Source organism: Monodelphis domestica, chromosome 4 (genome assembly GCF_027887165.1).
Source record: "Monodelphis domestica isolate mMonDom1 chromosome 4, mMonDom1.pri, whole genome shotgun sequence".
Lineage (NCBI taxonomy): Eukaryota > Metazoa > Chordata > Mammalia > Didelphimorphia > Didelphidae > Monodelphis > Monodelphis domestica.
Genome location: NC_077230.1, coordinates 331,947,649 through 331,970,026, shown reverse-complemented (window position 1 = coordinate 331,970,026; position 22,378 = coordinate 331,947,649). Strand labels below are relative to the sequence as shown.

The 22,378-nt window shown below is 39.1% G+C and overlaps 1 protein-coding gene across 48 annotated transcripts in view; it reads right to left on the bottom strand.

Moving 5' to 3' along the window:
• DLG2 (discs large MAGUK scaffold protein 2) overlaps window positions 1–22,378 on the bottom strand; it is a 2,177,398-nt gene that overhangs the window by 302,980 nt on the left and 1,852,040 nt on the right. Inside the window, exon 1 of one of the 48 annotated variants that reach the window (XM_056825221.1) lies at window positions 869–1,931. The exons of the other annotated variants lie outside the window; for them this stretch is intronic. The gene's annotated coding sequence lies outside the window, so the exon portion shown is untranslated. Of the gene's footprint in view, window positions 1–868; window positions 1,932–22,378 lie in introns of those variants that run through there. 48 annotated transcript variants of the gene reach the window in all.

The following is a 22,378-nucleotide window of genomic DNA, read 5'->3' as shown; positions in this document are numbered from 1 at the left end:
TCCCCAAGTGAGGGTCAGCACCCCCCCGCCCCCCAAAGCTCCTGACTTCCCAATAGGAAAGGTCAAACTGGAATTGGGAGTCCAAGCAAGGGGGAAGAGTAAAGTGATAAAAATATTTGTTAAGTTACTGTAAATATCTTGGAAACTCCTCCATCTGCCCAGAAGGTAGGTGGTTTATCCAGATTTCTTCTCCCCTCCTCCCCCAAGTCTTTTTCTTTCCCTCCCTCTCACATATCTTACCACCAGGCATGTCAAATGCAAATTATTTCTTTTCCCCATGAAGCACACACACACACACACACACACACACACACACACAGAAGCCATAGGACTGATGATGCCGTTAATTCCGACAAAGTCAGTTATTCACAGTCCCTCAACCGTGTTTCACACAAAAGCTTTCTCTGTGAACCTCGCATCCTAGCGCTCCGGCGGCGTTGGAGTCAGCTCCCTGGCTACTGGAGAAGTGCCTCAGTTTGGAGCTTTTTTCTAATACTAGGTGGGGTGGGGGGAGGAAAGAAAAGAACCCCCACCTCCCCTTTACATGACTTCTGCCTGCCACAAAGAAAAATAATTTTGTGCCGGAGAGACTTGTTCCAACCAAGCCTCTCTGAAGGGATGAAAACGGACAAAGCGACAGCTTGGAAACTTTAGCGAGCGGTGTAGTCTTCTAGGATCAAAGTGAATAATTGATCCGGGTTTCATTTCATCTTTCCCAGGGATTTCTCATTAAAAGCAAATCATGCAATTTGTCAAAGCCCCCAAACACCAACCCGCTTCTATGACAGCAAGTGTCGAGTCCAAACTGTTAGCCAGATTCCCGGAGCTTATTAAATAGCAAGGATAATCTCAAAGCCGCATCACTCACCCAGCACAGAATGTTTGGAACAAAAGCAGGAGCAGCTAGCAAACACACAACGCAGCTTCTCCGGATTAGCTAGGGCTCCACGCTCCTGACTGCCGTCCGGTGCACGCTCGCCTTTATAACTAAGCTACCCGACAGCATTCACTTGCTGAACCTGATGAATTATAAAACAGTCTCTCCTAGACTCTCATATTTTACATCACAGGGGGTGGTCATGCCGCATCCCCGCTGCCTGTGTACACATATTTCCTTATAACTCATCCTGATAAACACATCAGCCCTGGAAGCAATGACAGTAATTGGTGTTCGGGATGTGCAAGCACAAACCAATAGAACCCTTTCCCACCACCGGCACCCATGCCCCATCCCCACTCTGCATTCACCGCACCTTGTTAAGGTGGAACCATCTGATGGGGGCGGAGGATAGGGGAGGGAAAAAAAGGCAAAACTTGGAAGAAAGAGCTCAGAGCTCACATGCTGCTGGAGTATATAGCGCGGTAAGCACAGAAGCTTGTGATTAAAATCCAATCAGAGCCAATAAAGCAAATATTTACCGAGTGCCTACTGTGTTCCAAGGATACAAGGATGAATAGAATCAAAGAGTGTCAAAGATCAAAGAAATTCAAGAGATTGTGGACTTTAAGCTCCTCATTAAACTGGTTTGAAAACCGAAGTGCCCTCAGGTAATAGTTAGTTAATGGGGCAGGCATAACTTGAACCTAGATATCCTAAGAAAAGGGTTTTTTTCCCATTATGCCATGGTGGGGACAACCCTCTAATAAGTTTACAGCCTGGAGAAGAAGATAAAATGTACTTATGTAATTATCATCTGAGGTAGAATGTTTGTGTATATAGGAGAGATATGAATCGGACAATTGGGGGAGAAACCGAATGCCAGCTATGTGGTGCAGTGGATAGTGTAGGAGTCCAGAGACTCTGCCTCCTGAGTTCAAATCTGACCTCAGACACTTACTAGCTGGGTGACCCTGGGTGACCCTTAACTGTCTGCCCCAGTGTCCTCATCTGTAAAATATTCTGGAGAAGGAAATGGTAAACCACTCCAGCATCTTTGCCAAGGAAACCTCATATGGGGTCAAGAGGAGTCAGACATATCTGATACTAAACAAGGAAAATTCTCATAAGGCCATAAAGAAATGGTGTGACATTCTGACCTATGTAAACCCTATAACAGCTAAGATGGAAGGGCCAAGTTTCTGACCTCTCTCCTTAGGTAAGAATTTAGTAAAGTCAACTATGTTACTGAATGGGGTTTTATTTATTATTCATATCATTAGCATTATGCTACTGACAGGGTCAAGATAGGAGTTCTAGTTCTTTTAAAAATTGGATATCATCTTTCAGATGAAACATAAATGCTTGCCTTCTGTCTTTAACATCTCTCAGGCATAGTCTAGTTCTTTATGGTCTTGGGATCATAGATTTATAGCTGAAACCTTAGAAGTCATCATATCTAACGCTCTTATGTAATAGCTAGGGAAATTGAGGCACTTAGGTGGTAAGTATAAGACTGGACTTGGAGTCTAAAAGACTTGACTTTGTGGCAGAAATGCTACCTCCAAATGGATAAAAATGGACAAAATGACAGCTTGAAATTTTTAGCAAAAAAATGTAGCCTTCTAGGATTAAAGTGAATAATTGGACAGGGTTTTGTTTCATCTTTACAAGAGATTTCTCGTTAAAGACAAATCATGCAATTTGTTTAAAAAAAAAAAACTACAAGAATTGGTGACCTGAGTTCAAATCATTCTTCAGATTCTGGAGGTATAACTCCAGAGAAAGTCACTTGACCTGTCAAACTGTAAGGTAGCAAAGGAATGGCGGGAGAAAGAATTAGAAATTTTCTTATGCCAGATGAGTACTTAGGGAACCCTTTGATGAAATTGGAATGCAAGGCCTGAGTTCTACTTTTGTCTTTATCAGCTCCATTCTGTTGTTACTACTTTTAATTTAGATAACTTAGTGTTCAAGATTTACCACCAATAAAAACCACACAATCAAAAATTCACAAAAAATTTTCTACATGTAAAGTGGAATACACAAAGTATGAGTGGACCTACTTTCAATGAGCTTAGAATCTACATGTCAATATGATAATAAGAATAAAAACAAGGAGGACAACCATAGCTTACGTTTGTCTAGCTAGAAGCTCTAGAAGAGTACTGCTACACTTCCTTAAAACAACCCTGCAAAATATCATATGATAATATTGGGGCTCGGAAAGGTTAAGGAACAATTAAATGTCATAATTATATTCAAACACTTTCCCTCTAAGACCTTCCCCTAGCAGCGGCTCCCTACTCTCACTTCCCCTTTACAGATCCCTTCAGTCTGCCAACAATCATGCCCAGGTCTCCTTCAAGCTTACTTCATGGCTCTTGTGGCCCAACTATTCACAACTCCATCTCTTTCCTCCCTTTCGCTATCACATTTCTGGAAAAGACTGTCTACACTGAGTACTTCCATTTTCCATCTTGTAACCAGACCTCTACCTCCCTAGCTCTCCAAAGCCTTCAATGAGGCAATATTGCTTTTTTTCCCTAGTTTAGGCAAATTCTGGGTGAGGAAACTCCCTCTAGTGGACATAGATAAGCACCTTCATTGCAATTTATAGCTTTAGAGAGCTATCTAGCTCTTCCTTCACATCTTTCCACCTTCTCCCTGTCTCACAATATACCATTCCATATCTGCCTGCCCATCCACTGTGCTCTCTGGAATGCCTACTCCATAATTAACCAATTTCTTTCTAACAGAAACATAGCTCCCTCCAAATGTCAGCACTTTCCCTCAGCAATCTGGTGATACTTTCTCTTTCACTCATGCCATCTTAACCCATAAATCAGGTGAGGGTGATGGAATATTCTGTGCTACCCTTTACTACTCTCAAATTCTCCCTCTACTACCTCCACTAAGTAACTTCTCCTCTGAGGTTGACACTATCCAAATTTATCACCCATTATTATTACCAATAGGCCCTCCCATCCCCCTAGGATATTCCTCTTCTTTTCTCAATAAGTTAAATGTCTGGCTCTTTTTTCTTCTTTTCCCTCTGTTTCCTGCTCTTATACTAGAGGATATGTAGAGAGAGAGGAGAAGAGAAAGAGAAAAAAGAGAGAGGAAAAAGACAGAGTCAGAAAGGAGAGACAGAGTTGGAGAGGAAAAAAGAGGGAGGAAGAGAGAAAGAGACAGACAGAGACAGAGACAGAGAGAGATAACTCTTTAAATACCCTAGCTTCCCAGGTCTTCAATGTATTCTTTTCTCATGACCTACTCCAACACACAGAGATCATCATATCCTTGATTTTCCAATTGTCCACATAAGTTCTAGTTCCTTCTTCATGAATTCTGGAATCTCTTTATTTGATTATAATATTTTACCATTCTATCTTTCCTTGTGTCTAACACTGTTTTCATGTGCATGATGGCTGATGTTCATCCACCCTTCTTGGACCATCTCTCCTATAGTGGTTACATTCTCCTTTTACTTTTTCTGTCTCTTGGTCAACCAACTCAACTCAACTCTCCCTCCTTGATATTTTTTCTGCTTATCTTATTACTCATCAGCCATTCCTAGTCCCAATCCTGTATTATGCCCCACCATATGTCTCTATTTTATTCCTATTTGGAATGTGATGCTGAATAGAGTGGAGGAAATAATAATTTAAAAAAAACTCTCTTGGCTAGGTCTTCTACAAATTTGTTATCTAATCTTAACTAAGCCCAAACAGCAGCAAGACATACATTCCATCCCTTCTTAATGATTTTCTGACCCATTATCCACAATAGCTATTGCAAACTTTCTTGTCTCTCCTCAAACCTCCCATGGGACTTCCTCTCATACCCTTTTAGTGAAGGATCTTGTCTCATATTTGACCAAAAAAGAAAAAATTGAGACCTTCCATTGAGAGCCTCTTGTTCTTGCCTCCTCATACATTATTCAAATATCTTCCAAACCTTTTTCTCTCCTTCATTCTGGTCTCTGATGAAGAAGTGGCTCTTCTTTAGGCTAAGTCAAACCCTTCTACAGGGACCCCTGGATTCCATCCCTTGCCTGTTTCTTCTGCATATTGTCCCCAATGCCTTTGCCATTCTTTCTTTTATATTAGATCTCCCTGTATCCATTGCCTTCTTCCATGCTATGTATAAAAAAACACTTGTCTTCTTCATCCTTAAAAAAGCAAAAACAAAAATAAAAACATTTGATCCAACAGTTTCCATGAGCAATTGCCCTATATCTCTTGTCTCCTTTCCAAAGTTACCAGTGATCTCCTATGAGCCTCAGTGTAAGGTCTTTTCCTCAATTCCAATTCTCCTTGGATAACTCTGTAGCATTCAATATTCCTTATCACATACTCTTTCAACTCCCTCCTGGTTCTCCTATATTTTTTATTCCATTCAATTATCCAGCTACACTGGTCTACCTTCTCACACAAGACATTCCATCTCCTGTCTTGGTTCTTTTGCAATAATTCTCTTCCATCCCTGGAATTTTCTCCTTTCTTACTTCTGTCTCTTATTTTTCTAGCTTCCTTTGAGACTCAGCTCAGATCCCATCTTCTTTTGGAGATTTTTCTCTATCCTCCCAACTGCTAATGCTGACTCCTTTCAGATTACTCCAAGAATGTTTATCTGTTTATTTGTCACCAGTTTTCCAGGCTTTGGTCTTGCCACTGGACTTGGATGACTGAAAGAGAAAGTGAGTCTGAGGACTTTGTGTAACTCTGCCTCACTTCCATTCAATTCATGCACAAGTCAAGACATCCCCCTGTGATATCATTGGTCCTCATCGAAAATGAAGGACAAACAACATTTATTTACATACTGACTCACCCATGTGAGCTCCATGATGACATGGATCATATTTCTCCATTTATTTGGATCCTCAGCAGTTATCACGGTTCCAGGCACATAATAAGAGCTTTTTTGACTGACTTAGGCCAATAATGCATCACTCGATATGATCTAAAAGGATCTATCTCTTCAATTAACAGACTGAAAAGGATTCTAAAAGAGAACAACTTCAAATTTGCAAAGTAAATTTAAATGGTGTTTGCAAAAAGTATTGGAATATTGAAGGCCTCCACTGTCTGCCATTAAGATCCTATTTCAATGTCTCATCACACAACGGAGGTGACCCTGGATTCTCAAAGGCTCATAAGCTGTGTCAGGAACTGCCAAACTGGAAATCTGCCAAGAGCATTAGCTCACTGAGGGTCTCTGTCTATGGTTGTCCTAGGGAAGCCTGGAGAGGCTCATTAATATATTAATATTCTGCTTTTTCAGGGTGATATCTGAGGAGACATATCTTTTCAAATCACATTGAATAATGTAGACTTAGCTCAAGTTGGTCAATAAAAGATGACTTTTTTTTTGGAGGTAGAGTGTGATGGAGAGAGAAAAGAAATTTGTGAAAAGCATCTGTTAAGGTGAAGAGGGATTTGCTATATGCTATAGAGAGAGCATATGGAGGGAGCACATAACTGATAGAATCCCAGATATTTGGAAGGAAAGGTCATTGACCTTTTCTACATTCTGGCACAACTTCCAGGTTTCTGGGGAACATCTCTTCATTATTTATGTTTGGCTTTCCCAGTCTGGCTTCAGTCTATTTCCCGAATTATTATAGATTGTTTTCCTTTGTCCGTGTTATAGGGGACTCAACCTGTCTTTATTGCTAATCTTTCATACATGATATTCCATTTCCCATCTCCATGTCTTTGAAGAATGAGATCTCTAGAATTCCCCTCAAAAGGCCCTCCCCCTCCTCATCTTTGCCTCCCAGAATCCATAAATTTCTTCAGCTTGTGCCATATTCTATAGGAAGTCTTTCCTGGTTCTTCCCTCTTCTAATATTTTGGGTCACCCCCAACAAAATTATATTTACTTTATACATTTTGTTTCTTCTAGTATTGTTGGATCAATCAATTTACTGTATAAAGGAAGGAGAGTCTACATCATTTCAATACAGAAGGCCTGGATTTGTTGATAGAATCAATAGTCAATATTCACTCTAGATCAATTATTATTACTATATAAATAAAATTATATAACTAATAATAATTATGGCCAGCTAGGAGGTACATCCTGGACTTGAAGTCAGGAAGACTCATCTCCCTGAGCTCAAATCTAGCCTCAGACATTTACTAGCTGTGTGATCCTATGCAAGTCACTTTAACCCTGTTTGTCTTCATTTCTCATCCGTAAAACAAGCTGGAGGAGGAAATGGCAAAACACTCTGTTATCTTTGTCAAGAAAAACTCAAAAGGGGTCACTAAGAGTTGAACACAATTGAAACTACTGAACAACAACAATAACATTAATTATTAAAGTTAACAAAGTGTTCTATATCCTGTTACCTTTATCAGGTAAGAACACATTTTTACTTTGAGTTACAAATTCAACCAATCAGTAAAAGGTGTAAAATAGTTGGGGAAAAAAGTCCTACACTTTGCTATGAAATCAATCAATCAAAGGTATATACTAGGTGCAGGGAAAAAAAACAAAAACCTTAATCAATTTGGAAGGGATGTCTGAGCCACTGGTTGAAATGAGATGGAACTGCAAAGAAAGCCAGGGAAAGAATCCATGGATATTGGATAAAGCAGCAAACTAGTTAGATATCTGGTATTCCAACAGCAGGTCAGGCTAGTAGTAGAGTAATTCCAGTAACTCTGTCTGTCCCAATCCCCTTAAATAGAACAAGATCTTGTGATCTTTCTCTGAAATGTTGGGAGATTTTAACATCCCACTAGAGCTGGTAATGGTGTGCCAAAAGAAAGAATGACTTAAGGAAAACCAGACACAACTAACAAAGGCAACCTCACGATACTACAAAACCTTTGGAGCCCAGGAAAAGTCACACATGGCAAACTTCATGGGGAACTTCAAAGGGGCTCTTTTGCAGAGAAAAGGACAAGAAATCCAGAGACGTAACTCATCTCTTTACCATCTGTGCTCTCTAAGCTTGAAATCACTTTGCTTTGAATATGGTGAAGTAAAGGGAACAAAACTTTATTAAGTATCTATAATATGCCAGAAGCTATTCTAAGTGGCTAACCCTAACCCTAAATGTTTTATGCAATCCGATGAGTTGAGCTCAGATTTAAAATTCTTAAAAAAGCATGTTTATGGCAACAAGAATTGTTATGTATTAATACTTCCATTTTCAATAAAGACTGACTTGCGTTGCTTTAAAAAAGAGAGAGAGAGAGAGACTATAAGAGACTATATCCCAGATTTTGACGGAAGGAATGAGTTTATTCTTTGGTCCTTGCTATATTTTCTCAGTTAATAACATTTTGTAAAAACAAATTGATGTTAATTTGTTATTGATACTGAAGAGATATCAAATGATTACATTATATTGAGAAGCGCACTAATGGGGGTTCATGAAAAACCAAGCCCTAGACCTCAGGGTTACTCCAAGAGGTTAGAGGACAACCATCCTCTGGAGACCTTAAAGAAAGCTCTCTGGCCATGATGCTTTCCTTCTCCCCCAATCACCAAGTCTCCTTTTCTCCCAGCTAAACAAAATTTCAACTGATTCTCATGTGGCAAAATTTTCAACCTTGTCATCAGCATGGTCATCTTTCTGTGGATTACTTCTAGTGTGTTCATGTTCTTGTTGAAATATGGTGCCAGAAGGGAATGCAGAACTCCAGGTGTGGACTGATCTTACCACAACTGGAACACCATTCACCTTCCCCATTCTTTTCCCTCCTCTTCTTCACTCTACCCCCTTTCAAAATTTGTTTACAGGATCCATGTGGATTGACCATCCTGAAGTTTGTCATGCCAGGTATCAGTAAGTTGGGAAATGTTGATATTACACAACCTGTGATTCTGAAAGAGTTCACATTCCCCATATATTCCAAGGGAGTGACTTTTAAAATCCACAATAGTCTGGGTTATACAAGAAGATAACTAATAATCCACCTTTACATGGCATACTCCAATGTACAAAATGTTTTTCTCCCAATGACTCTACCAGTGCAAAAATAATTACCTCCACTTATTAGATGGAGAAACTGAGGCTGAAAAATGTGAAATAACTCACACCAGGGCACAGCAAGGGAATTCCAATAATGAGACTCAAGACTGAACCTCTAGACCCCTCATGTTCTTTTTCCCTATGTTGATCCTTAGCAGATATGGATGTACCCAATCCATACCCCAACAATGGACTCTTTTCCTAAATAAAAAAGAACTAGCTCCACTACAATTATTTAAGGGTATTACCATATGCAAATACCTAGACACCACTGGAATTTTGCTAACAAAAAGTTCCTTGGAACAGAATTTCAATGAGTATGTTTGACATGGTTTTGTTTTAACTTTCTTTTTTAAATCTTTACCTTCCATCTTGGAATCAATCCTACATATTGGTTTTAAGGGCAGAAGAGCAGTAAGGACTAGGCAATAGGGGTGGGTAAGTGAGTTGCCCAGGGTCACACAGCTAGGGAGTATCTGAGTCCACATTTGAACCCAGAGCTTCCTTTCTCTGGAACTGGCTCTCAATCCTCTGAGCCACATAGCTGCCCCTTTATTTTTTCAAACACAAGTTTACTTTTGTTGGGAGCTCTTGGGAGGAACTGTGTGGGGCATCCCTGTTTTGTACTAGAATCTTCCAGGATCTGTAGGTTTGACTGTCAGAGGATTTTCCTAATCTGTGTTTGCCAAACAGTATTGAAGCCCACTCATAAGTGTCCCTCCATGGGATTGTCTCTCTCCTTGTTTTTCCTTGTTTTCCTTGTTTTTCCAGTTTGGTGGTTGCTCTATTGTGCTTCCAACTCATCTAATCTAAGCAGACCACAATCATGACAATGATTAGCCTTCTGATGGATGGGTGGGAAGCTGGTGGTAAACTCCATATGATTGATATGACAGATTCAAATACTCTTCTCAAGAGTGGGAGAATGACAACCATGGAAGTGAAATGCACAGCTAATTCTTGCTTATTTGTAGGTGGGCTATCCACACTGTGACTTGCTGAATGACCCTGTATTAATCACTTAAGAAGGAAGGAAACAAATATTTATTAAGCATTTACACTGTGTGCCAAGCACTGTGCTAAGCTTGGAGGATATAAATATAAAGGACTTAGTCTCTTAAAGCCTTAATTTCCTTACCTGCAAAATGGGAATTTTATTACTAACCTCGAAGGACAGTGTTTCCTAAACTTTAAACTTTTTCAGAAAGTTGACTTACTGGTCTTTACGGTCACTTAATCATACTTTCCCCAAACTCCCCACTCGTTAATACACAAGTCTGCCTCATTTAAATCTAATTCATGCACAAGTCAAGACATCACACCATGATGTCCTTGGTATTCTTAAAAAATGAAGGACAGGGGCAGCTAGGTGCCTCAGTGGATTGAGTGCCAGACCTGTAGTGGGGAGGATCTGGGTTCAAATCTAGACTCAGACACCTAGCTATGTGACCCTGGACAAGTCACTTAACCCCAGCTATCTAGTCCTTGCCCTGTTGTCTTAAAGTTGTAACTACAATAGAAAGTAAGAAGTTAATAAAAAAGAAAATGAAGGGCAAATAACAACAGCCTTGTTAATTATAAATTACTCAAAATTACATAGCATTTTATGTTTTGCAAAATGCTTTACATGTATTACATTTGGGTCTCAAAAAAAATCCTGGAGAATTTGTTATTACTACATCCACTTTATAAAAAGGAAAATTAGGTTTCAGAGGAGCAAGGGATTTGACCAAAGCATTAGTCAAGTCAAATCAGTCATTTAGTAAAATTCTTAAGAGCTAACATTTTATTTAGGGCTGGGACTACAAAAAGAGGCAAAAGATAGTTTCTGCCCTCAAGAAGCTTACAAATTAATGGGGGAGACAAAAAGCAAACAAATATGTACAAGTAAGCTATAAATAGGAAATAAGAAGGAAGGTACTAGAATTAAGACAGTTCCTGTATTTTTTTGGGGGGGGTTTATTCAGTTTTATCTGGAACTTAAGGGAGCCAGAAGGTAGCAATGAGGAAGGAGAGTGGTCCAGGCATGAGGGACAGCCAGAGAAAATGCCTGGAGCCCTGAGATGGGGTGTCTTATTTCTTTTGCACCAAGAAGGCTTGTGTCATTGGATCAAATAGTACATGATGGGGAATAAAGCATAAGAGGACAGGAAATGTAAGAAAGAATTATGTTGTAAATGGCTTTGAGTACCAAATAAGAGGACTTTTTATTTAATCCTAGAGGTGGCAGGGAACCAATGGAATTTAATGAGTAAGAGCCTGAGGGGACAGGGACATGGCCTGAGACTTGTGCTTTAGGAAAATCCCTTTGTTGGCTGACTGGAGTGAGAGGTGTAGACCTCCCAGAAGGTTATTGTGGTAATCTGGGCATGAGTTGATGAGAGCTTCCATTATGCATCATGAGACACAGCATTAACTAGCTGTGTGTCTCTGGATCAGTCACTTAAATTCACTCTTCGTTGGTGAAATGGAGATAATTATGGCACCAGGGTTTTTGTGAGGATTGAAAGAGATGACATATAAAACCTTAAAGTACTATATAAATGCCAGCTATTATTATTGTAGTTATTATTATTATTATTATTATTATTATTATTTCCTGGGAAGGATGATGATGCAAAGATAATTAAGATGAGTCCCAACTAATCAAGGCACTAACAATCATGTTCATAACTTGAAAATAGCATATTCTTTTACTTATGTTCTCAGCATCTTCCAGCAACCTCGTTTACCAATCTATTCCATTTTTGAAGGCAGATTTTGCTAACCAAAAACAAATTTCATCCTAGTCTCTTTCCAGATCATTGCAAATTTCCAAATCAGTGAAGTCTGAATTAATAAGACTTTGCTGGAATTGAGGCTTACTAAATATTTGCTGACTAGTGAATGGTAACCAACACATGCTTACATTCAAAATTGCAACCCCCACAGGACACTAAGAAATAAGTAGAAAATTTGGTGAACCATTAACCCATTACCTGAAAAAATAAGCTTGAACATTTTTATTCAATATCTTTCATTTTTGAAAATGTTGGGCAATGAAGGAAAAAAAACAACTCAATCCCTATTTCTTGACCAGTTTTAGACCGACAAAGTCCTTTCTTCACCACAACCCTATAACGTGGATATTTCAAGTGGGTGTCTCCATTTTAGAGCTGAGGCTCAGATAGGTGTATATCTTGCCCAGAGTAGCACAGCTTCTAAGTGGCAGAGTTAGGATTCTCATCTAGTTTTTCCAGCTCCCTTTCATATGGCTACAGCATGCTCAGAGGCACAATGACTAGCAAGGAAAGCCTTTGGTGATTTGGGAGTCATTGTGAATGCTGGAACTTAGGATCATGAGGTCAGAGATTTAGAGCTAGACTTTACTTTAGAAGTCCAACTTTAGTCAGGAAGATTCATCTTTGTGAATTTAAATCCAACCTCATACACTACTTAGCTGTGTGACTCTGAGCAAGTCACTTAATTCTCTTTGCCTCAGTTTCCTCATCTGTAAAAAAACAAGCTGGCGAAGAAAATGGCAAATCATTCCAATATTTTTGTTAAGAAAACTAAATGGGGCAGCTGGGTAGCTCAGTGGATTGAGAACCAGGCCTAGAGATGGGAGGTCCTGGGTTCAAATCTAGCCTCAGCCACTTCCTAGCTGTGTGACCCTGGGCAAGTCACTTGACCCCCATTGCCTAGCCCTTACCACTCTTCTGCCTTGGAGCCAATACACACTATTGACTCCAAGACGGAAGGTAAGGATTTAAAAAAAAAAGAAGAAAACTAAATGGTATCACAAAGGACCAGACAGCACTAAAATAACTAAACTACAATAGCAAAGTTCTGATATGTATCTTAATAGGTAGATGTAATGTCTAGAGCAGCAAGTGGATACAGCACCATGCATGGACTTGGGAAAAATCATCTTTCTAAGTTCAAACTTGGCCTCAGAAACTTACTACCTGTATGACCCTGGACAAGTCATTTAACCCTCATTGCCTCAATTACCTCACCTGTAAAATGAGCTAAAGAAGAAAATGGTAAAACTCTCCAGTATCTTTGCCAAGAAAACCTAACCTCAGTGGGGTCACAAAGAGTCAGACACAACTGAAAAATGGGTGAACAACAAAAAAGCCCAACATTTCGTGGGGCTCTGTGGACTCCATTGGTAAGCTCTAAGATTTAGAGCTAACAAGGGGCCTTTTACAGATCAATCCAACCCACCCACTCTATAGATAATGAAGTAGAGGCCCAGAGATGTGGCATTCTTGGTCCAGAGTCACCCAGGTAGTAAGTAAAGAGCAAAGCTAGGATTCTAAGCCAAGCCCTCCCATGTCAGCTACTGCCCAGGCCCCAGGGTGTCCCTCACACAAGGGTAGAAAGAGAGGAAGTTGCTGGAATGGAGCAAAAGCACAATTCACTCATTCATGAAACTGTTTAATCCAACACCTGATGTCCTGCCAGGCTGTGTCAAGAATTCATAATTAGTGTCAGAGTAGAAGTCTCTGACTGGGCTGAGAATTGTGGAAAAGGCATGAGATAGAACCCCTGAAAACCATATTTCTGCTTGCTTTCCAGCAGGAGGAAAACAAATTCAGGCAAACTATCCCTTGAAGCTTAAAATGTACATTTGCTCAGCTTGAAAAACTCCACAGGAGCATAGCCTCAAAGAACTCCCCCATAACTGTTTGGGCTCATGGTACTCTCTGTCCTCTTTAAGGGCAGCAAAGTGAAGATGAGGCAATAAATATGTAAATAAAAAGGTGGAAGTCAAGGAGGGACATTTCCTAGAAAGGGTCTTCCTCTACATCATTGGAGACTATGTACTATGGGCAAACAATATCAAGGAATGTATTCCAAGGGAAATAAAGACTTCTTTTATTCTTTAATAGGAAAAAACTGCAAAATGCAAAAAAAAATGACAACAATGAAAAAAATCATCAGAATGTTATATATAGAATATTAGAGCTAGAAGGGAGCTTAGGACATATAGTAGTAGAGCTAGAAGAGAACCTAGAACGAAGACTTGTACAGCATGAAAGGGAACTTATAGAATAATTAGAACACAGAATACTAGAGGCAAAAGGGACCTTAAAACAGATTAGAACTAGAAGAGAGCCTATAACAAGGACTGTTACAGCTAAAAGAGGCACGTACAATATAGACTATTAGCACACAAAACACAGAATGTTACAGGCAGAAGGAATCTTAGAACATAGAATTATTAGAACAGAACACTGACCACAAGAGCTCTAAGGATCATAGAGATCTCCTCCACCTCAAGATCAGAAGTGAACTAATAAAGGACCCTAATGAGATCACCAGATTTAGAAGTGAAAAGCACCTCTGGGTCCATCCAGTCCAAACTCCTCATTTTATAAAATCTACAGATGTCAAAACTGAGGTGCGAAAAGTTTAAACCACTTGCTTAGAGATCCCAGCTAGTGTCTGAGGTGGGATTCGAACCCCGGTCCTCCTGATTGAGTCCAGCACCGAAGCCACAAACTTTCCCAAGGCAACAAATTGAGAATACTCTTTAGACTGCCATTTCTAGGATGAAAACCAAGAGTTTCTGTCTCGTAGCGCATGGCTGCTTTCATGACAAGAAATTACATCTTACAGAGATCTGCTTGGCTTCCAAGGTCCTCTGTTCTGTTTTGTACCATACCTATTTACAGACTCAGGTTTTACACCTTTGAGGGAATTGGGCAGAGACTATGTGTGTCCTGAACATCTTGGTAATTCTCTTCCCCATGTCCCCCAGAGAGGTCATCCCAGTCCCTTGAACATAGTGGACACTCAATAAATATTTGTTAAATTGAATGGGCAGTATGAATATTGACTTTCTCAGTAAATCATGATGGAATGTATCATTATTATTTCACCTTTTGTGAATTCAGAGTCAGTAGGGAAAGCTCTAATTCATCTCTGAGAAAAACAGATAGGGAATATTCGATCACAATTGCCTAAAATGTGACCAAGAAGAGTAATTTAGCGTGCTGGGGAGCATTGGAATGGGAGACAAGAGATCTGGTTTCTAATCCCAACTCCAGCATTTGCAAAGAAACCTTGGGCTATCATAGGAATCAAGTGCATTAGGAAGCAGAGCTGAAAGGCACCTTGGAGTTCATTTAGGCTGTTGTAAGGATATAGCATTAGCTCTTTGCTGCAAAGCAGGAAATCCTACAAGGCAGGGAAAGGATTCCAGAACTTTCAAGAACTCACAGGCAGTTCAGTCCTGCTTTGTAAGTCCAACTCTCTCATTTCACAGAAGAAGGAAAGTACATCCAGAGACCCAAGGATACACAGATAGTAAGTTAAGTATGGCATCTAGATAACGTATTGGATTAAGCCCTACTTCTGGAATTAGGAAGATCTTTGTTCAAATCCCACCTCAGATACTTACTGTAGGATGCAAATCACTGGGCCAGAGATACTAAGAAAAAATTATTTTTAATCCACTATTTGAAATAATGTGTGTAATTCATTTTATAAATGGAAAGCACCATACATATGAGTTATTATTACTGCTCCTGGTTCTCTGAGGTCTTTCTATCTTCTTTTTAAGCCCCAATCTCCCTTTTTTTTTCCTTTTTTGCTAACATACCTGGGAGCTCCCTGAGGGTGGAAATGGCTCATCTAAATTTTGTATCTCCTCTAATATCTAGCATAATACTCAGGGGAGTGGTGATACTCGAATGAAATAATGGAAAGTATTTTCCAAACCTTAAGGCACTATCTAAATGTAAATTATTATTATTATTATTGGTCACCCATTACCAGGCCTCCAAACGGGCAATGATTTAAGCAATAGTTAGAAAGCAATACAAGGGGTACTGAGAAATGTTTAGCAACAGAGCCTCCCAGAAAAAAAAAAAGTACTTATACACATGCTTTTAAATTTAAGCTGTTATTAATATTTTCTTAAGTCCAGAAAATCAACAAAATAAGCAATCAAGCTCCAATTTATAGAGAATGTCAATCTGAGTGCTCACATTGAAAATTTAGCAATTGGCTTAAAGTTGGCTCAAGCACATGAAAAATAGTACTCTACATACATTAGACTTTAATAAATACAAGATACTGGATCTAGTGTCAAAAGACTAATCCTGGTTTTCCCAAACAGTTCTTGAATCTCCTTGAACAAGTCAATTAACTTCTATGGACCTCAGTTTCCTTACCTGTAAAATGAGGAAACTGGACTAGATAACCTCTAACATTGCTCCCAACAATTCTGTCCCCAACTATTCCAATTGTGGGTCTTTGGTCAAGTCTTTTAGCTTGCACTGACCTCAGTGTGATTAAACAAGACAGCTTCTTGAGAATCTTTCCAGCTCTAGGTTTATAATCTATGAAGAGAAGCAGTTAGATAGCACACTGGATAGTGTGGAGCTGGAAGGAGCTAGGTTCAGACACATCCTATCTGTGTGATCTTAGGCAAGTCACTTACTTCTGATTGCCTAGCCCTTGCCACAATTCTGTTAGAATTGATACTAAGACAGAAGATGTGTGTGTGTGTGTGTATAGATCTCTCTCTCCCCACATGTGTGTATGTATATTTATACACATGTATATACATATGTATGCATGTATAATTTACAAATGTTTATAGATGTGAATTTTCTTTAAGTAAAATGAGACAAACTGCATCTTAAGAATACTTAAAAGCCTGGGAAACTATTATTACACAACACATAACATTTTTGTTGTAGTTTTCCAGTCATTTTCAGTTGTGTCCTACCCTTTATGACCCCATTTGGGGTTTTCTTGGCAAAGATACTGGAGTGGTTTGCTATTTCCTTCTCCAGTTTGACCATTTTATTGAAGAGGAAACTGAAGCAAAAAGGAGTAAGTATCTTGCCCAAGGCTAAGCAGCTAGGAAGGGTCTGAGGCTGGATTTGAACTCAAGAAAATGATTTTTCTTACCTCAGTTCTGGCACTTTATCTACTGTGCCATCTATTTACCCCTTTATAAATTTTAGGAGCAGGCAAATTGGGTAGGGTCAGATTTAGTGGGCAGCCTGAAAAATTTGCTCCATAGTGAAAGAAGTATATTTGATGCAATTATTTTCCCCCTAAAGTAACATCAAGCTATAGTAAGTTGAGCCCCGGATTGGTAGTCAGGAAGGTCATGATTCAAAACATTTCCCTGACTCATATATTAGACATGTGACTATGGACAACTCATTAAATAATAATATTTAACAACAGCTGACTGCTAATCTAATAATAATAGCTAGGATTTAGATGCCATTTAAAGTTTTCAGATCACTTTACAAAAATGATCTTATTTTTTTCTCAACAACCCTGGAAAATGGATACAAATATTATCTCCATGTTATCAATAGAAAAATGTGGAGATATTAAATCACTTGCTCATTATCAGAATTAACATGATATTAAGTAAGTGACTTAAGGCTTCATTTGAACTCAGATTTTCCTATTTCAAATTCCAAACATCTTACCACTTGTTGCTGAGTCTCAGAAAAGTATCTAAAACCCAAGTAGGAAATGGACTGTCATTTGTCTCAGTTGAGGGAATTTTCATAACAGTATTGATTTGTTCATTATTTAAGGATTCTTCATATTTTGAATAAATGAGGGAAATGTGGAGTCAGAAAGTAGGTCTTAATGAAAACACTCATTTTATTGCTCAGCAATTATTTTGTGATATGGTATATCAACACATTTCTCAAAGTCGTTATCAAATATCTGTCCTTAGTCGACCATCTAGAAAAAAAGAGAAGGAAGCATTGTACAGGTTTATAGCTGACACACTTCGCCTTTCTCATAAAACTACTCAGTCAAACCAATCAAACCATGCGAGGAAGCATTCAATGGGAATCAAGGAGTTAATTTATTATGCAGGGTTAGGAAAATTACATTTGTCCCAGAGATAGCACACACATAAAAGAGGTTAGTGAACAGATCTCTGAGTAGTGACAATGACTCCTAGATCACTTGTTGACATAGTTCTGCCAATGATTTTGTAAACTATATCATAGTCTTCAAGATAAACAGTTATTAAATGCTGGCTATGTACTAAACTCTGTGCTAAGTGCTGGGAGGAACCTTAGAAATCATCTAGTCTAGCTTCCTCATTTTAGAGTTCTTCATTTTAGAAATTGAGGTTCAGATGCATCGCAATGAATACAGCTGGTCAATGGAAAAGCCAACACTCTGGAACCCAGGTCTTTTGACTTCTATTTCAATTCGCCTTCTTCTGTACCATTCTGCAACTTGGAATGCCAACTCTGGAAAGGTTTATGCTAAATAATACCTTATCCACATGCCAACAACAAATGAGTCCACGCATTAATACAGAGAAAATTCTGTGAAATTTTGACCAGTAATCTGTCATTCTTGCCATCAACTCTGAAGGACTAGAGAAAACTAGCAAACTAGTAAAGTGACAATGGAAGGTTGACTAGACAAGTATCAGGCTTGAGCACAATGGGAATAACAAGAAAGAAAGGCAATGTGTCAGAGTGGAAAGAGCACTGCATAGGGTCTAGGTTCAAAAGTCACATAAACTATTTAGATCCCAGTTTTGTCTATAAAATAAGGGGAGTAGATTAGACCTTTTCAAGTTTGTTCTATGATCCTTTGTATCTTCAGCACTTACCACAGTGCCCAGAACATAGTAGGTGCCAAATAAAGGCTTACTAACTAATTAAAAAAAAAAATCCTTTCCAGTTCCCTCTCTTATAATCCTGTCATCCTATAAAAAAGGAGTTGGAAACTAGAGACATACAATACTCATGGAAATCCATTTAGGGAGGGGCAACCACAAAAGATGCCCATACTACCTAATGGGCTCATGCCCTTGGATCAAGGACCAATGTAGAAACCTCTCACTGCCTCTCATATAATTCTAATGGTCACAGCATTTTCTTTTATCTAGTTTAAGAAATCTCAGGTCCCTGACTATTTCCTTATACAAGCTGTGTTCCGTCCTTGAAATGACATTGGTTGGAGTTTCTAAAGATTTTGTTTCTTTTATTTTTCTGTGGTACAAACCAAACTCAGTACTTTCAAAAAATCAAAGAATTTGAGAGTTAGAAGGGACTTCAGTTAGCCATCTAGCCCAAAGCACTCAGAAAAGAAATTTCCACTATAATCACTATAATATATTTGACAAGTGAGCATCTAACTTCTGCTTAACCACCCCTAAGGAGGGAAAATTCACCAGCCACTTCTTAAGCGTGCCAGTTCCACTTCTAGATAGCTCTTAATAAAATAACCAGGAAGTTTTTTCTGACATCAAAACAAAATTAGCCATTTTGATACATCTACCCATTGTTTCTGGTTTAGCCCTCTGAGTCAAAAAAGAACAAGTCAAATCCCTCTTTTGCTTGACAGCTTTTCAATACTTGATGACATTTATCATTTCTCCTCTGAGTCTTTTCTTTTCCAGACTAAACATATCCATTTCTTTCAACAAATCCTCACTTGACATGGACTCAAGGTCCCTCGCCATATTGGTTGTCCATTTATGGGAATTTTTCCAGTTAATCCAGATCCTTCTTAAACCACAGGGCCCTAGAATTTATTTAACACTCTAGATGAGGCCTGACTTGGGCAGAGTAGATTTGAATGGTAATCTCCTTAGTCCTGGAATTTTGTCTCTCTTATTGCAGTCAAGTTTGCATTAGTTTCTATTCAGCAGCCAAATCATATAACCTACTCATACAGAACTTGCAGTCTACTATCTCCCTCCCCGGCCCCACAAGATCTTTTTAAAAACAATTAATCTTGTTCTTTGCTTTCTTCATCTTATGTTTGTGTGAATTAAACAGATCATGGTTGCAGTTAGGGGCACTCTGGGTCAAATGAATTAATTGTGATTGCACTGGGAGCAAAAAAACTTCAATATATTCTTGCTAGGTCAAGAATGATGTGTGGAGAGCAGCCAACTCAGTTCTTAGTTGAACGGTAACACATCCCGCAACTTTGGCCTCATCCTGCAGTTTCAGCCCACTCCCTCCTTAAGCATTTTCAGTAAGACACATGAGTTGTGTAAGAACCCAACAAGAACACCCATGTGTGTGCCCTGTTTGCTTGCAGTCTGTCACATGGCGCTAAGTGAAGGGAGTTTCTTTAAGAAAATCTCCTAATAGGGGGAAGCTGGGTGGTTCAGTGGATTGAGAACCAGGTCTAGAGACGGGAGGTCCTGGGTTCAAATATGGCTTCAGACACTTCCCAGCTTTGTGACCTTGGGCAAGTCACTTGACCCCCATTGCCCAGCCCTTACCACTCATCTGTCTTGGAACCAATGTACAGTATTGATTCCAAGATGGAAGGTAAGGGTTTAAAAAAAAAATCTAATAAAGCTTGCACCCATCATCCTAAATCTATGTACCTCTTTCCTGGGAATCCCTGCATAACAAGTGGCCAACCTTCAACTTATGAGGCTGCTATTTCATAACAAGGTCCACCTCTGACTACAATGAAAGAAGAATTTATGGCTCTAAAAGCTTCAGTTAACACCTCCTAGTAGTAAGTTAATTTAAACAATTATTAATAATATTCACTCATATTCAATCCATAGTTTTAATATGACTCAGAATTTTCAAAGATTTTTTATTATTCATAATATTTTAAAAATTAGCCAGTTTAGCTTTCATAAACAACATGGGAATTCCCTTTATAATACCTTTGACAAATGGCTATCCAATCCTTGAATCAAACTGTTCCAATAAGAAGGTGCCCATGATCTCAGGATGCAGCCAAATCTGTTTTCTTATAGCTATAATTGTTAGGAAATACTTCCTTATGCTGAGCCAAAAACTAGCTGCCTATAGCTTTTACTCATTGCTCCTACTACTGCCTTCTGGGGCCATGGATCCATCTTCTACAGGACAGGTTGTCAAATACCTGTGAACCTCTGATGCTATGGTTTCAAGTCTTGTCTCCTCCAGAAAAAATAATCTCTTTTCTTTTAATCAGTCTTCATATCACAGAGTTTCAAGACCCTCTAACATTAGATTCATGTTCTCCAACTGTGTTCCAGCTTATCTAGGTTCCTAAAATGCAATAGCCAATTTAACAACAACAAAAAAAAAAAGAGGGGGGCAGCTAAGTGATTTAGTGAATAAAGAGCCAGGCCCACAGATGGGAGGTCTTGGGTTCAAATCTGACCTCAGACACTTCCCAGCTGTGTGACCCTGGGCAAGTCACTTAACCCCCATTGCCTAGCCCTTACTGCTCTTCTGCCTTGGAACCAATACACAGCATTGATTCCAAGATGGATGGGAAAGGTTTTTTAAAAAACACAATAAAATAAAATGGGCATAATCATTATCCAAAACACATAGGGTAGTTGTAAGTATCAAATGAGATAATACATGTAAAATGCTTTGCAAACTTGAAAATAAACATTAGCCACTTTTATGATTACTATTGAAGCTAATTATTATGAATGAGTTTGGAAAATAAATAAAAAGACTTTAAAATTCTAATTTAAATTTTAAATGGGAAGTAATTAAGTATCAGTCATTAGAGCTGGGCACCTTTGAGTCCTGGTGCATGAGGCATCATGAGTAATGTGCGTGAAAGTAAGGTGAGGAGCATCTTTGTGCTGGTAAGAACTAGACAAAGGTGAATGAGTGGTCACAAGAGAAAGGAACTAAGGCACAGTTCCATATGGAAGTGAAAGGGTTCTACTGCCCCATGTCTTAAATGTGCGGGTATGGTGCTCTCCATATCAGCAGCAATGGTGGAGGGGTGAGAGTCTTGCCTTTGGAATTGGAAGACTGTGGGTTCTACCCTTTACTCTGTGACCCTGGGCAGATCATTTCCTATTGACTCAGTGATCCTGAGGGTAGTCTAGGATCATGGGTGAACTGGAAATCCAATTGTTAAATTTCCAGTCTGAGCATGTAGTCTTTGGAAATTGTCAAATACAGCTCAAGAGAACTTATTGTTCTCCTGGTTGTTTAGATTTAAGGAAGTGGTAGAGAAAATGTCTATAGTGTCATTGTTTTCTTCCTGCCCTTCCTGAGAGCTGGTGGTTAAACATTTACCATCAGGGCAGTTAGGATACAATAAAAACCAAGCAAGCTACTAATTTGTTGGGAAGTCAATACAAAGCTGCCCTGAGAATATATGCCATGCCATGAGAGATGCCATGAGAGATGCCATGAGAGACATCTAGTGTCTCTCATGCTACTCTGCACATGATGATGATGGTGATGATAGCAAGGATATAGTGCTTTAAGGCTTACCAAGAACTTTACAAATATTATTACACTGGGGGTGATAAACACATTTTTTTTAATGGAATCATGTCTCTAAGAGCAGAAAGGGTCAGGTTACCAAGGTAGTGGGATACAGAGAAAAAGCTAAACTTGGAGAAAGAAGCCCTGAAAGTTCAGGTGAGACTCTGATATGGCTAACTGTGGGACTGAGGATAAGTTGCTCAATCTCTATGACTCACTTTCCCTTGTTGTAAAATTGAGTAGACAATAATGAGACTTGCCTGAATCTGGGGGTGTTGGAAGATCTAAAGAGCTTTGTAA